The 16,394-nt window shown below is 41.6% G+C and overlaps 1 protein-coding gene across 5 annotated transcripts in view; it reads right to left on the bottom strand.

The window, feature by feature from the left end:
* Positions 1 to 16,394, bottom strand: part of LOC427025 (Nipped-B homolog-like) — a 159,034-nt gene that overhangs the window by 118,183 nt on the left and 24,457 nt on the right. The window contains exon 2 of one of the 5 annotated variants that reach the window (XM_040655189.2): positions 131 to 166. The exons of the other annotated variants lie outside the window; for them this stretch is intronic. The gene's annotated coding sequence lies outside the window, so the exon portion shown is untranslated. The remainder of the gene's footprint in view (positions 1 to 130; positions 167 to 16,394) is intronic. 5 annotated transcript variants of the gene reach the window in all.

The following is a 16,394-nucleotide window of genomic DNA, read 5'->3' as shown; positions in this document are numbered from 1 at the left end:
CTAGCCTATAAGCTAATCCTAAGGGGAACAAATCACTTCAGAAACAGAAGAGGGAGAGAGAGTGTGCATGAGTATCCTATTTCTCATTAAACTAAGATACTGTGACAGAGTAAGTAATAAATATACCCACAAGAGGGCAGACTTCAGGTATCCAAATCAGAGCTACCTGTAAATAAAATAACAGTAATTCTATTAAATGTTTCCAAACCAAAATGCTTTCGCAATATAAAAAGGAAGGAAAAATAGTTGAAAAAACATAGTCTATGACTTAATTTATGTGGAAAAAAGAAAAAGTACATACTTTTGTGATATATAGGTCCATTAACTTAGTCTTAGGAATGTAAGCATTAGAGCTGAAAAGTCATTAATCACTGATTGAACTGCCTTAAGGTTAAAACAGTAATGCTGAAAGCTAAAAAACTTCTAACTAATCTAACTAACAACCAAGTAGGGGGTTGGTGCAGCAGTAGAGGAGGAGCATCAGAAACCCAGATAATATCATTAACAATAGAACACTATGAAAACATAAGAAACACTATGAAAGCATATAAAAAAACCCAGGAAATTTATATTATATGTATGAAACAGTTTCACCTTCTACAATACCAACTACAAATAAGTAAATAAAATAGAATTTGAAAATACAAATACAGAAGTCTTCCCACACAAAAGAAATCAAGCAAGACAGGCAGGAAATCAGCATGGCTAAGTAAAGTCCTGCTAGTCAAACTGAAGAGTAAGAAGGAAATGCATGAACAGTGGAAGCAGGAACACGTGGCCAAAGAAAAAAAAATAAGGATGCCATCCAGACATGAAGAGATGTACCCTGGTTTCACCTGAGAGTTTTTCTTCATAGTGTCTGGTATGATACTATGTTTTGGCTTTAGAAGAAAAACACTACTGATCAACAACTGATGTTGTAGCTGTTACTGAGCAGTGCTGCACAGAGCTAAAGACGTTTGAGCTTTTTAACTTCCTGTGCTGCCTTACCAGCAAAGGGACTAGGGGGCCCAAGGAGTTTGAAAAGAACAGAATGAGAACAAATGACCTAAAGTAGCTGCATAATCAACAAACATACAAAGTGGTGTAGTTAGATTAGTAACCACAGATATTATAGCTAAAAAAATAATAACAGAAAAGAGATGAAAAATGCTCACTCATATCATAAGTCCACAGGAAAAACTCCAAGAAGAGCAATCTCCAGAAAAAAATCCTTGCCTAGTGCCAGTCAGCCCTTAAATGGGGTCTAGGAAAGGTGGAGCCAGGCTCCACCCCTTCTGGTCACACAGGTGAATTGCCTTCACCTGTGCTCCCGTGGCTCGGTGCTCGCCTCAGCTGACCAATCAGAGGTTCAGGCCGTGATTCAACAGTTCCCATACAGTGGCCAAAGGGATATTCCATACCACATGGCATCACAAGAAAAACTATAAAACTGAGGGGAGTTGGCTGGGAGGGGCTTCTGCTGCTTTGGGACTGGCTGAGCCATCAGTCAGCAGGTAGTGAGCAACTGCTTTGTACATCACTTCTTTTGCAAATATGTATATTATCATTATTTCCTTTTCTGTCTTAGTAAATAGCTTTTATCACAACCCACGAGTACCAGCTCTTCATTTTTTTCTCAAATCTCTCCCCCATCCTGCTGGAATGTGGGGGTGTGTGGAGGGGGGAGTGAGCAAAAGACTGTGCGGCATTCAGCTGTCTGACAGATTAAACCACAAGATAGGATCAGGAAAGCCAAGGTACAGATGGAACTGAACTTAGCAAGGAATGCAAAAAATGCTGAATCTGCAAAAAACTGCTAAAGAATCATAGAATCACTCAGGTTGGAGAAGACCTTAAGGATCATCAAGTCCAACCACGACCTAACCATACTACCCTAACTCTAACAACCCTCTGCTAAATGATGTCCCTGAGAACCACATCCAAACAGTTTTTAAACACAGGGATGGTGACTCAACCACCTCCCTGGGGAACCTATTCCAGTGCTTAACAACACTTTCTGCAAAGAAGTTTTTCCTGATTTCCAACCTAAACATCCTCTGGTGCAACTTGAGTCCATTTCCCCTCATCCTGTTACCCATCACCAGCAAGAAGAGACCAACCCCACTTTCACTATAATCACCTTTCAGGTATTTGAAAAGAGCAATAAGGTCTCCCCTCAGCCTCCTCTTGCCCAGACTAAACAGCCCCAGTTCCTTTAGTCACTCCTCGAAAAAAAATTAACACGAATTGATTTCTGCTACAGATTACATAAAACCTTCATACAAAGGAAAAAAGTGCCTTTTCAAACACTGCTACTATGTCATCAAAAACATCCTTGCATAGATAAGTCTATTAAAAAGGTCTCTCTACATGTGTAGTAGAAATACTAAGTCAAGGCTTGAAGCACTGATTGAGTACCTGGTGGGACCAGAGGCACTCAGGTGCATGAAATGCACCTGAGTGACTGGAAGGGGTGGAGCCAGGATCCACCCCTTCCCAGACCTCATTTAAGGGTTGGCAGTAGAGGCAAAGGTATTTTGCTTGGGATTCTTATGTACCTGAGGCTTTTTAAAGGTAAGTTGTTTTTTTTTTCCTATCGTTTTTCTGTCTACAGCTGCTGTGTTTGGGCTTATGTTCACTTGCTGTGACCTAGGACTTTACTACCCTCCTATTATTGTTGCACTTTCTATTGCATTATTGTGTTACAACATACACGATATCTTCAAGCAGCTCTTTCCTTCGCTGTACCTATGCAATGTACACCATAGCTTTTTCAAGCTATCAGCATGAGACTAAGCAAAGATACTCAAATATAATTTCAACAGTACTGATTCAAAAAGCTCACTGATTACAAGTGATTTTTGTTTTTTAAGTAAGGTTTTGTATGAGATAATGAGAAAAACTTGCAGTGGGTGTTGCATAACAAAAAAGTGGTCTCATAAATATAGTCTAAGTTATCTTCAAATGTACATACTCTTTAAAAAGATTCATCTTAAGTTACAGTTTTCAATTTCTGTAAGTATACAAACTTAGTTGACTTTTTTGTTTAAATCAAGAAATCCTAGTTAGTGTACATATTGTTATTGGCTATGATCCTGATGTGTCTAGCCTCAGTGTTTCATACAAGAAAGCAACAGAGCAAGCTTCAAAACAATAAAGCCATGTATAAAAAGCTTTCTTGTTTGTTACATTATCAATCAACAAAGGCTTACCATAAGAAAAAGGAAAAAAATATAGTAAAAGAGAAAAAAGCCACTAACTTGAATTTTAACATCCCTACTTATTCTATATAAAATAGGGATTTGGGCTTAAATAGAATAAAATGGATATTTATATGATACACTAGTTGAGTTTATTGTTTTAAGAAATACAATAGGTAATCTGAAAAAAAGGTAACTATTCTTTTAAATGTTATTTGAAAAAAATACTCAGAAATTCACTAAAATATTTTCCCATAATAAAACACAATTTGATAAAAGCATTGATCATTAATAGTTTAGAAAATAAAATTGCTTACTGTCATGGTTTTAGGATTTTTGGTTATTGGTATTCTATATCATAACATCATGTAGCACACTGAGAGTTAAAGAGTTAATGCTCCAGTTCTGAGTACCTGTCTGGAAGAGAAGAACTACATATCCCAGAGGACTTTGCATTCAGAGAAGAGATATAACCCCTGGCAAGGTCCCAAGACCTTCTCTCTTTTGGCTATCCTCCCTGCTGCTTGACCTGACTGCATGTCTCACATCAGCATTATGATGAGGCCTCTACACCTTTCAGACACTCTCTTATCATATCTGATTTATTAGCTTCAATTCTAATTATATTTTATTATAGTGTGTTATCTTGCATTCCAATACTGTATTTAGTAAATTAGTTTGTTTCTCCTCAGATCCATTTGCAAATTCCTCCGCCCCACTAGTCACGGAACTGGGCTGAACCAGCCCATAAACCATTGACATTATTGGTGGAGAATGTGGGCAAAGGCTGCTTTTTAGCTTATAGAACAAATCTCTCTCTGCCCTCAAAGAGGGGGAACTTTATCAGCACTTCAGGTTTCTGTGATGAAAATCTTGACCTTGAAAGTCCAGGTGGACTGCCAGTATTCTGGGATATTTGTAAGCTTCAAGCACAGCTAGCTTGCTTCTGTAAAGAGGAAAAAAAATTCTGCTTTCTTTTACATCTGTTTGCAGAGAGAGCTGCTAATTTTCACAGAACTTGTATTTTTTAAGCAGGCTCCCAGTCTCTCCCTTGAATCCTTTATGCAGTTTTTGAATGCTCATCTGATCACATTGTTAATCTCCCTGAATGTGCTGTTCATTATTTTACTTATTTAACTCAGTATCTGGATTTATAATATTTTGAAGAAGCCTTCCCCAGAACCAGAGAATACTGAGTGGCAGGGAGTGTGGAGAGGCTTGGGAGAGACTTTAGAGAGATGGACATCCTCAGTGTCCTGGAACTTTACTCCTGAATACCTGAAAGACCCTGAGAGCTTAAACAGATATTTGAGACAGGGATGTTGTGATCAGGGATGTTGTGTCTTAGGCAGATCTGAGGAGGCACAAATGATTTGGGGCCTGACTAATGCTTATCAGGCCTTATTTAATACTATCCCAGAAAGGGAAAGGGTTTCTGAAATTGAGAGAGAGTCTCTGTGCTGAAAGAGTGTGTGTCAGAGCTGAGAGGGAGAATCTCCAGGTCCAGAGAGTTGTCTTGCTGAGAAATAGAATCTCCAAGCTGAGTGAGAGAGTCTCTGAGCGAGGACCGTTTCCAATCTGAGAGAAAAGTTTGAACTTTTCTCCAGTCTGAACGGGACTCCCTTCATTCCAAAATGAACAGCCTTCAACCTCAACAAGGCACCCTCCAGTCTGAGCAAGACGCCTGCCAGTCCAAGTGAGACACCCTCCGCTCTGAGAGGAACATCCTCAAGTATGAATGGGATGCACCTTCGACCTGAGCGTGACAGCTTCCAGTTCACAATATTCAGTCTCCAAACTGAACTAAACAACATTCAGACTCATAGAGTCATGCTCAAATCTGAACTAAATACCCTCAATACCCTGGAGAGTGAGAGCATCAGAACTGACCAACCTGATAAACCACAGGAGGCACCAGAATTGATGTCAGTTCTCCCTGTAAGAGGATAGAAAATGAAACGAATCTCAACTCACCTAGAACAGAAGAAAGAGGAGGAGGAGAAAGTAGAGATGGCAGTCATTGTAAGGGGAGAGGAGGAAAGAGGTCCAGAGGAGTGGCTTCAAGATCCAGGGCATCCTGAGGAAGAGCTGAGACCCCCCAATAAGATCGCAGTCACCAACACCCAGGAGAGGGCAACAAAAGTCCAGAAAGAGTAGGAGATGAGCAAGACATGGTTACCATTACTGATTGATCTCTGAAAATGAATGAAATTCGAGGTCTAAGAAAAGACTTCTCATGCCACCCAAATGAGCCTATTGTCATCTGGTTACTTTGATGTTGGGACAATGGGGCCAACACTGTGTAGCTAGATAGTAGAGAAGCTCACCAACTGGGTGGCATTACTAGGGACTCAGCCATTGACAGAGGTATTAGTACATGCCAGAATGGGTCCTTCACCCTCTTGAAACAAATGCTGTTAGTCATAAAAGAAAAAAAAAAAACCTCTTCAAAGATGATCTGATGTCTGAGAAAAAGAAATGAACTGATATGGAAAAAGGCATCTGTTATTTGAAAGAATACACTGTGGAAGAAATGTTACTGTGCAATTAACAAATGTATAGTTAGAAAAGTAATGTGATTAAGATAAAATTTTAAAGGCTTATAGTTACAAAGATCATTGTGGTGGAAAAAGAGAATCAAAACTGAAATGCTCACCTGTGTCCTAGGCTTACAGTAAAAAAAACTCCAAAGGAATGGATCACTAGAAAGAGATCCTTCCCCTGTGGCGGTCAGTCCTTAAATGGGGTCTAGGAGAGATGGAACCAGGCTCCACCCCTTCTGGTCACACAGGTGAAATTGCCTTCATGTGCTCCCATGGCTGAGTCAGTCCTTGCCTCAGGTGAATAATCAGTGGTTCAGGCAGTAACTTGACAGTTCCCATATACTTGCATAGCCCCACCTTCATTCCTGATGAGCCAGACCAAGAGCATGATCCTGAGAGTCAGCTGTAGACCAATTATGTGGCATATATTCACAAAGATTGCACCAGAAAAGTATGCCAGTACATTTGCAGCAATGTATGCCAGAGGGGAAAGAAGACCCCTTATAAATGAACTGATTAATAAAATTCAAGACTGAGCTATGTTTAACCCCTCTACGAGCTTGTGTTTCAGCCATTGCAAAAGTAGCTGAAAAAGTGGACAGAATGGAGAGCAATCAAGAAGAGATAATAGATGAATTGTCTACCGTGCTTAATGCTGATGGATCCACAGTGGTATCAGATACATCTGATAGGGACCAGGGTTCCCAAAATATCCTACTGGAGGGGCTGATCAAACTGGTTTCCTCCCAACCTGCATCACCCAATATCAGCTATCAGAAGAAGATATCCTTCTGCTTGAGCAAGTGACAACAGTAAGACTAGGTTGCATATTGCCTCATGATGTTACCTACGTGACCATGGAGAAGATATGAAGAAGTGGCATAAAAAAACCCACTCCTACACTTCAAGCACGGGTAAAAGAATTACAAGGCAGACCAACCACCAAGGTGAACTCCAAAAAGGTGATTGCTCCAGTTGCTGTGGGACACGGCAATAGCCATAAAAACAACAGAGGTAACAAATAGAGGGGCCCTGCCCCCAGCCAGAGGTGGGAAAGAGATAATAGATTTTATTGGACTGTATGGATTAGATGGCCTGGCACATCAGAACCAAAGAAATATAAGGCACTGGTGCACAGTGTAGGCTAATGCTCTCAAGTCACCAAGGGACAAAATCAATTTATATTCATGGGATGACTGGGGATTCCCAAGAGTTGACTGTGTTGGAGGCTGAAATAAGCCTCGCTGATAAAGACTGGCAAAAGCACCCGATTGTGACTGGTCCAGGGGCTCCATGCATACTTGGTATTGATTACCTCAGAAGGGGATATTTCAAGGATCCCAAGGGGTATTGATGGGTCTTTGGAATAGCAGCTATAGATACAGACAACATTAAGCAGCTGTCTGTTTTGCCTGGCCTATCAGAAGATCCGTCTGATGTGGGATTGCTATGAGTAAAAGAGCAACGGGTACTGAATGCCACAAAACTGTTACACAGATAGCAGTACTGCACCAACAGGGATTCCTTGCTCCCCATTCATAAGTTGATTTGTCAACTAGAGAGTCAGGGAGTGATCAGCAAAACTCACTCACCTTTTAACAGCCCCATATGGCCAGTGTGTAAAGCCAGTGGAGAATGGAGGCTGACAGTAGACTACCGTGGCCTGAATGAAGTCACACCCTCACTGAGTGCTGCTGTGCCAGACATGCTAGAACTCCAATATGAACTGGAGTCAAAAGCAGCCAAGTAGTATGCTACCACTGACATTGCTAATGCCGTCTTTTCCATTCCATTGGCCACAGAATGCAGGCCCCAGCTTGCTTTCACCTGGAGGGGCATTCAGTATACCTGGAATCGTTTGCCCCAGGGGTGGAAACACAGCCCAACAATTTGCCAGGGGTTGATCCAAGCTGCACTGAAACAGGGTGGTGTTCCTGAGCACTTACAGTACATTGATGACATTATTGTGTGGGGCAATACAGCAAGGGAAATTTTTGAGAATGGAGAGCAAATAATCCAGATCCTTCTGCATGCTGGTTTCACTATTAAGTGAAGCAAAGTGAAAGGACCTGCACAAGAGATTCAGTTCCTAGGTATAAAGTGGCAAGATGGGCGTTGTCATATCCTAACAGATGTGGTGAACAAAATTACTGCCATGTCTCCGCCCACTAATAAGAAAGAGGCACAATCTTTTCTGGGTATCGTAGGCTTTTGGAGAATGTATGTTCCAAACTACAGCCTCATTGTAAGCCCCCTTTATCAGGGGGCTGTAAGAATTGGGAGAAGCATTTGGCAGAAGCCACCTGGTTGGTCAACACTCGAGGATTCATCAATCGCAATGGTCCTGCCAGCTCCCTACGTACTGTCAAGGGAGATAAGGTCCCTGTAGTACATGTAAAGAGCATGTTGAGAAAAGCAGTTTGGGTCTTTCCAGCTTCTGGGAAGGGCAAACCTCTCCGTAGAGCTGTTTTTGCCCAGGGACCTGGGTCCACTTGGTGGGTGATGCAGAAAATCAGGAATGTTCAGTGTGTACCTGAAAGTAATTTTATGTTGGGGGAGTGCAGTCAGTATTTTCATGTATATATATGTGTGTGCGTGTGTTTAATGTTTGGTAATTATGGTTTGTTTGTATATATTAAGCATGATGTAGAATAAGGGGTCGAATGTCATGGTTTTATGATTTTTGGTTATTGGTATTCCACATTGTAACATCATGTAGCACACTGGGAGTTAAAGAGTTATTGCTCCAGTTCAGGGTACCTGTCTGGAAGAGAAGAACTACATATCCCAGAGGACTTTGCGTTCAGAGAGGAGATATAACCCCTGGCAAGGTCCTGAGACCTTCTCTCTTTTGGCTCTCCTCCCTGCTGCTTGACCTGACTGCGCGTCTCACCTCAGCGTTATGGTGAGGCCTTTTCACCTTTTGGACACTCTTACTCATTATATTTGATTTATTAGCTCCAATTCTAATTATACTGTATTATAGTGTCTTGCATTCCGATATCATATTTACTAAATTAGTTTCTCCTCAGATCGTTGCTGCTGTTTTTAATTATTCAGGGTCCCCTGTTTCCCTTTTCTGGAGGCGCAGATTCGTGAATCCCTCTGCCCTGCTAGTCACGGAACCAGGCTGAACCAGCCCGTATACCGTTGACAGTTACTTTAACAGAATGTTAGTTATATTGACAAATAACCAAATCGACAATCATAAACAGTGAAGAAAAGACAAAGACCTCTGTAAAATATATATATATATATATATATATATAAAGATCTTAGGCTTTAATAAACAAAAGATTGTCATGTTTTTATGACTTTTGTTATCAGTATTCCACATCATAACATTATGTAAAGCACTGGGAATTAAAGAGTTAATGTTCCAGTTCTGTGGACTGACTGCCTGATACCTGGTTTTCACAAGAGAAGAACTACATACCCCAGAGGACTTTGCATTCAGAGGGGAAGATAAGAACTGCAAGTGACAGGACTCGCTCTCTCTCTCACTGCCTGGCAGCATGTGGGTGTGCTCCCCAGCTGTTTCACCTTCAGTTCAGAGTAAGGCCTTCAGTTTCAGACACTCATTTTATTTGATTTATTAGCCTCAATTCCAATTATATTGTATTATATTGTGTTATCTTGCATTCTGATATTATATTTAGTAAATTAACTTTCCTCCTTAGGTCGTTGCCGCTGTTCTGTCTTTGGGCTCAGCTCCCATCTCCCTATCCTTCCCCTTTTCCCTTTCCCTTTTTTTGGGCTGGTGGGCTTGCAGGCCTGCTGCCCTCTGTCATGGATACAGATTGATCTAGAGAACTCCGTGACAAAGATTAAACAACAAAAACCATTGTGAAACAAAAGCAAACTTCTTGTACACAAAAACATTGATAAAGATAGAAAGAATCTCACTGAAGTGCTATTGACTCAATTTTAATAACGTGCCTTTCAAAAACGAAGCATCACTCAGAGCTTATTCTATTTCCTAAATTACAATACAAAATAATTTTGTCTTGTGCTTCATGTCTGCTCTTACATAATAGAACTACAATTTGTAATTGTATAAGTAACTTTTTCAGTAACTCTGATAAGACATAAAGAATTTAAAAGGTTGTCACTGTTTTTTTTTTTTTCTCTTGTCTAGGCCCGTCTCCCTAACTTTTCCTTACCCCCATTCCCCTTTTCCCCAGGGTGTGGGATCATGAGTCCTTTTGTCCCCATCATGGAACTAGGCCAAACTGTGACATAACATCAGGTCACTAAGGGCCTTCCCAGTCAAGTTCTATCTCAAAGGATGAAGATTCATTGTGATTTTATTTTTCCTTATACTTAATCAGTATTTCAGTTACTTGCAACTTCAGCTGAGTCGTCTTTTGTTGAGCACCTTGAAAGAGTTTGTCTACAACCTCTACATAAATGCTTATTAGCTGGTTAAAGAGAGCATTTAAATCTCTCTTAGCTTCACCAGAGTTAAACAAAATCAGCTTAGATTTTCCTTGTACATCTTGTGTTCCAGGTTCCTAACCACATAAGTGGCTCTCTGTCACACTTGCTCCAGCTTGTCATCATCTGACAGAGCTGAAGCAGTTACAGAGCTGAGGTAATGAGCTACTCTTTCACCACTTTTGAAAACTGTTTATTTCAAAAATTAATGTTAATATTTTCATATTGTCACGGAGTTACCTCTAGATCTATCTGTGTCTCTGATGGGGACGGCAGGCCCATGAGCCCAAAAAAAGGCAAAGGGGAGGGGGGAAGGAACAAAGAAGGAAAGGAATAATAAAAAAAAAAACAAAAAACAATGGCAATGATCTGAGGAGGAAAATTAATTTACTAATTACAATTGCAGAAATACAAGTTAATTGGAATTGAAATTAATAAGCCAAATAAATGAGAGTGTCCAAAACCGAAGGCCTTACTCTAATGCTGAAGGCAATACAGCTAGAAAGCGCACACCGCAGAGACGAGCAGTAAAAGAAGGGGCAGTCTCATGACTCGCAAGCAGTTTTATCTTTCCCTCTAAACAGAAAACGGAAACAGAACAGTGAAAGTCTTCTGGGATATGTAGTTTTTCTCTTCTGAGAACAAGGTACCTGGAATTACTGACAGTCCATGGAAGTGGAGCGTTAACTCCAACTCCCAGTGCACTACATGATGTTATGATGTGGAATACCGATAACAAAAATCATAAAACCACGATGTGAGGATTTAAGAAAGAATATTCCAAGCAGAAGCTGTGGAAAAAGGTAAACAGCATGATAAAGGAATGCTGAGAACCAAGGTAAGTCAAGTAAGCTGAGTGATCGCTGCATGATAATGACTCTGATTGGAGGAAGAGCACATGGCTAGGAATGACTCAGACTCTGATTGGATAAGCACCTGCATGCACTGTTAAGGAGCATCCATATGGAATGTTTTGTTGACATGTAAAAAGGGAGATAGGAAAGTTACAAGAGAAAACTTGGGAATGTATATAAGGGATGTTAGAACCTGCAATAAACAATTTGGATTGTTTACATCTGAGTCCATGCCTCAGATGCTGCAAATGGCGCTCACCATGTGGAGCAATAAACATGCCGAGGCTTGAATAAGCCCGGTCCAGCAGCGCCGCCCAACTGAACGAAGGAGAGAGTATTTTGTGTGCCCATCTCTGATCTGAAGGACAGAAGGTGAGCAGTCAGGATCCATGGGGAATTATCTAAAGCAAAGGAGCAACAAGAAAATTGTGAAGTATTACAGAGAATTTTAAAGTTTCAGAATCGACCTGTATATACCTCAGCATCAGTTACTTTTCTTGATGGGATAAGAAAATATGTCCCTGAGTTTCCGATAACTGGGTTTTCTTTTCACAAGATGGTTCTGGACAAAATTGGCACAAAACTCTGGGACGTTACTGCAGACAAGACTGCTGATTAAGCATTTGTGTGTTTAAATAGTGGAAGCACTCAAATCCGAAAAGAAAAGGCAAACTCTCCCAACCGTTCCCCATCGCCCAACCCTTCCCCGGCCAGGAAGAAGGAAAATCGCGTTCCCCCGGAGAGCGCCGCCGCTGCTGCTGCGAGGCGTCCGCAGCCCCGTGGTCACAGCCCGACCCGGAGCGCCCCTTCCGTGCCGCCGCGCCTCCACCCCCCCCCGCCGCCCGTTCCGCCGCTTCTGCCTCCAGCATGTAATTTGGTTAAAGACTACGGTGCTTTAGAGCAATACAGAAGAGAGGCGTTGTCATGGGGTGATACTGACACGTTGCAAGCCTTTCTTGTGATATGCAAATCAGCACCCTTGGAAGGAATCCCTGCTTTATGAGGCGGTAAAAGAGCTAAGAGAGTCAGTGAAAGATTATGAAATTCAGTCTGCATTTACGTATAATCTTTTGGTTGCAATCGGTGACAGTTATGTTATGACTTCTCATGATTGGAAAATTTCTATCTCCCATGCAATATATTGTGTTTATGACTGAGTACCTAGATCAGGCTACTGCCCAGGTGATGAATAATTTGAAATAATGGGCGGCCCCTTGATCTGCCGGGAAACCGGAAGAAGAGATCAAGACCGCGCGCCATGACAACAAATACGGTCCCGAATCGGCCGGCCACCGCCTGGCCAGCTCACTCAGACCAGCCATCGCCGGCAGCGCAGGAGTGGACTTGGCCATCTCCCAGTCAGTGACGCTGACTGATAGCACCGTTAGCACGACTCTTATTCCAATAGGTATAATGGGCCCCTTTGGGAATAGGCGTAGCACCCTCTTGTTAGGACGTTCTTCTGTTACATGGGGGGGACTTTTTATTTTACCGAGTTATATATATATATATATGTATATGTTACATATATGTACTGGCAGGCAGTACAAGCTGTAGGTTTACAAATAGCTGAAGAAAAGGTGCAACTCAGCTCTCCGTGGAAATATTTAGGATGGAAAATTACATCTCATACCATTCAGCCGCAAACCCTCAAAATAGTACTCCATGTGCAGACACTAAATAACTTGCAAAATTATTAGGAACCATCAATTGGTTGCAACTGCTTTAGGGTATTACTACTCAAGAGCTGCACCCTCTATTCCAAACACTCAAAGGAGACCCAGATCTAACCTCTAAAAGAAAATTAACACCAAAAGCACTACAATGCTTAGACTCTGTAATAACATCATTGCAACATCAATACAGCCATCATGTTTGTTCATCACTTCCAGTATCTCTTATAACAATATCAAACTCTTATCAACCATATAGCTTATGTCAATGGGATACCTCAATAAAAGACCCTCTCATCATCCTCAAATGGATATTCGTACCACATACATTTTCAAAAAACATTACATGGTGGCCTTCTATGATGGAGTGGACAGGGGAAGGGTGATAGATATCATCTACCTGGACTTCTGCAAAGCCTTTGACATGGTTCCTCACCACAGCCTTCTCTCTAAATTGGAGAGGTATGGATTTGAAGGATGGACTGTTCAATGGATTAAAAACTGGTTGGCTGGATGCAGCCAAAGGGTTGTGATTAATGGTTCTGTGGTGAGGGTGGTGTTGCACTGGAACAGGTTGCCCAAGGAGATTGTGGATGCCCCATCCCTGGAGGCATTCAAGGCCAGGCTGGATGTGGCTCTGGGTAGCCTGGTCTGGTGGTTGGCAACCCTGCCCCGTGGCAGGGGGGTTGAAACTAGATGATCTTTCAGGTAGTTTTCAACCCAGGCCATTCTATGACTGATACATCAGGAATGGAGATGTTTGCAATGCTAATACAGCGAGGTCCACATTGTCTACAAATTTTACAAGCTTTTGACCCTGATTGCATCTACATACCTGCTACTAAAAAAGTTTTAGATTGGATGTTTGCGCATTTGCTCACTTTACAAACTGCTATGGCTGACTATACTGAATAAAAGGCTAATCTGTTATGTTAAGAGTAGTTGAGCACAAACAATGGGAATGATATGGGGCCATTAGTTAGGGGTGGAGTTTGGGGCGCAGAATAAGCGTGGGATATCATACTAGAATTAATTGTAATAACCACTCCCCGTACCATAAATATGCATGTATTCCCTCTATAAATGGGGATGTTTACCTGCTTTCTGTGTGCAGGCTAGGAAGGAGTTATCCCCCCTGCACCCAGCTGGCCGAATAAAATGTTCCTGCTCTACATCTACTTTGTGGTTATAGAGTTTGTTCAGCAAGTCAGTACTGGACAAATCTCCACTCATCCCCCCAAACATCAGTTACTGCATAATTTGAGTGATCTATCCCTTACTACAGATGTTTTACTTTCACATGTTCCAATACCTAATGCTGTTACTGTATTTACAGAGGGCTCTGCCAAGACACACTGAGCAGTGATCATGTGGTGTACGACTGCTTTACAATGGCAGTCAGACGTGCATATTGTCAATGGGTCACCTCAAGTTGTAGAACTCGCTGCTGTGACTCGAGCTTTTCAAATTTTTTCAGAACAAGAGCTTAATATAATAACTGACTCTTTGTATGTTACAGGTATCATTCAGCAGATTGAAGGATCTTCTCTTAAGGAAGTTAACAACCCTGCCTTGTTTGCACAGCTCAGGCGTAGTTTGGATTATGTCTCACACCATACTCTTCCTTCCTTATTTTATTATGCATATTCTAGCACACACTATGTTGCCTGGTCCACTAACTGAGGGGAACCACAAGGCTGATCAAGCCACAGTTGCCTTTGCTACCCCTCAATTATTTCAGCAAGTACGACTCTCCCATCAATTTTTCCATCGGAATAGGAAAGCCTTACAAAAACAATTCCAACTGACAGTGGACCAAGCCCATAACATTATTGTAACATTCCCAGACTGCCAGGCAATTGCCCCTTTGCCTCAAATAGGGACAAAGCCCCATGGCACAGCACCTCTTCAATTCTGCCAAACAGATGTCACTCACATTGATGAATTTGGCTGTCTAAAATATGTGCATGTAACAATAGATACTTTTTTTTTTACATGTTTGCCACAGTGCATACAGGCAAATGCAGTCAACGCCTGTAAACATTGGTTATCTGCTTATGCTGCTATGGGGATCTCGCATACTATTAAAACAGATAATAGACCTGCGTATACTTCTAAGGCCACTCAAATTTTCCTCCAAGAATGGGGGGTTAAACATGTTACAGGCATTTCTTCTTCTCCCACTGGACAAGCTATTATTGAATGTGCTCATCAAATACTGAAATGTACTCTTAATAAACAAAAAAGGGGGAATACAGGAGACGCCGCAAGAAAGATTATGTAAGGCTTTGCTTGTGCTAAATTTTCTGAATCACGAGCATACCGATACAACTCGAGTAGATGGTCATTTTGGGGCCTCCCCAATGCTCAAGGAATGGCCAATAGTTAACATTCATAATATGGCCACAGGGCATTGGGAAGGTCCCTTACCACTGATAACTTGGGTCGTGGATATGCTTGTCTTTCCGAAGGGACTAGCCCTAGGTGTGTTCCAGCATGATACATTCAGCCTCATTTAAAGGCAGAAAATAGCATCCAGCTCCTCATAATGACTGGGATTGTGTGTTTCTTACTTATTGATGTTGTTTTGCAACTTGTTGTATTGTAGATAACTTAAGGGTGCCATAGTGAGTGGCCAAAAACAACTGGATTACCCACTGGATGGTATCACAGTAACAACGCTGGTAATGGTATGGCAAAAGTGGGTGATTTTCCTCTGTTACCAATGCAGCCTCAAGAGTTAGAATTATTAGGCACTATCTAGGCTGCTGTGTGCTTCTTCTATTTTAGTAGTGGATCAAATGTGAATTGTACAGGATTTGATGTTACCAGTGCTGGAATCTATGGGAATAACTCCTTTTGTGTAATTTCACCACCCCATTATCAGTAACGCTCAGTTATAATGCTATTAGCCTACCAATTAGCCTTTTCTTAATTTGCAGAGACAAAACCTAGAAAGGAATCCTAGGCAATGCTAACAGAGGACCCTGTACTATAGAACGATTAACTCTCCTTCATCCCACTAATCAGGATTTTTAAAATATGACCATGCATCACTCAAGACAAAGGCGCATGATATCTTACTTTAATTCAACATATGATTCTAATACAGAATTCTGGAATACAGCCCAACAGATTTTTTGGTTCACTAATCCCTTCAATTGGCACCTATGTCAGGGACCTAAAGGCCCCCTCACTGAAGAATGATCCTAGGATGGAACAAAGTACTCTGACAGTTTTAAGGGAACTGACATTTGTGGCTGTAGCTGCAAATATCTTGTTTTGTAGAGAGGGGCTGACCTTGGTAGTTTATCTTATTTTTGCAAAGACTTGTTTTGCAAGCAGGTGTTCCACTTGGGCTCTGTATCAGACACTGGCCATGTGAATGCAGTGTCTGAATGGAAAAAACCCTGCACACCCTGGGGAGAATAAAAGCAGGAGAGAGTCTGTGATGGGTGAGAGAGGAAAAGTGCACTTCAAAGCAGAGGACACCCTGCTGGCACTACCTATCGAATCCACTGCCAGCATTTTCCTTCTCTCTCCTTTTCAGTAGTTTGCCCTCTCTCAAGGGTCAGTAAGTAATAGTGTACTTGCTTAGGGAGTTTCTGCTTCCTGCTTATGGGATTATCTAAAATGGATGCCTGTGTGAGTGTGTTTATGTTGAATAAAACTCGTAACCCTCCATGCTGCTCTGAGTGCATAGTT

The sequence above is a fragment of the Gallus gallus genome, chromosome W (assembly GCF_016699485.2).
Source record: "Gallus gallus isolate bGalGal1 chromosome W, bGalGal1.mat.broiler.GRCg7b, whole genome shotgun sequence".
NCBI classification, from domain to species: domain Eukaryota; kingdom Metazoa; phylum Chordata; class Aves; order Galliformes; family Phasianidae; genus Gallus; species Gallus gallus.
The sequence above is the reverse complement of the archived record's forward strand: the minus strand, read 5'-3'. Positions and strand labels throughout refer to the sequence as shown.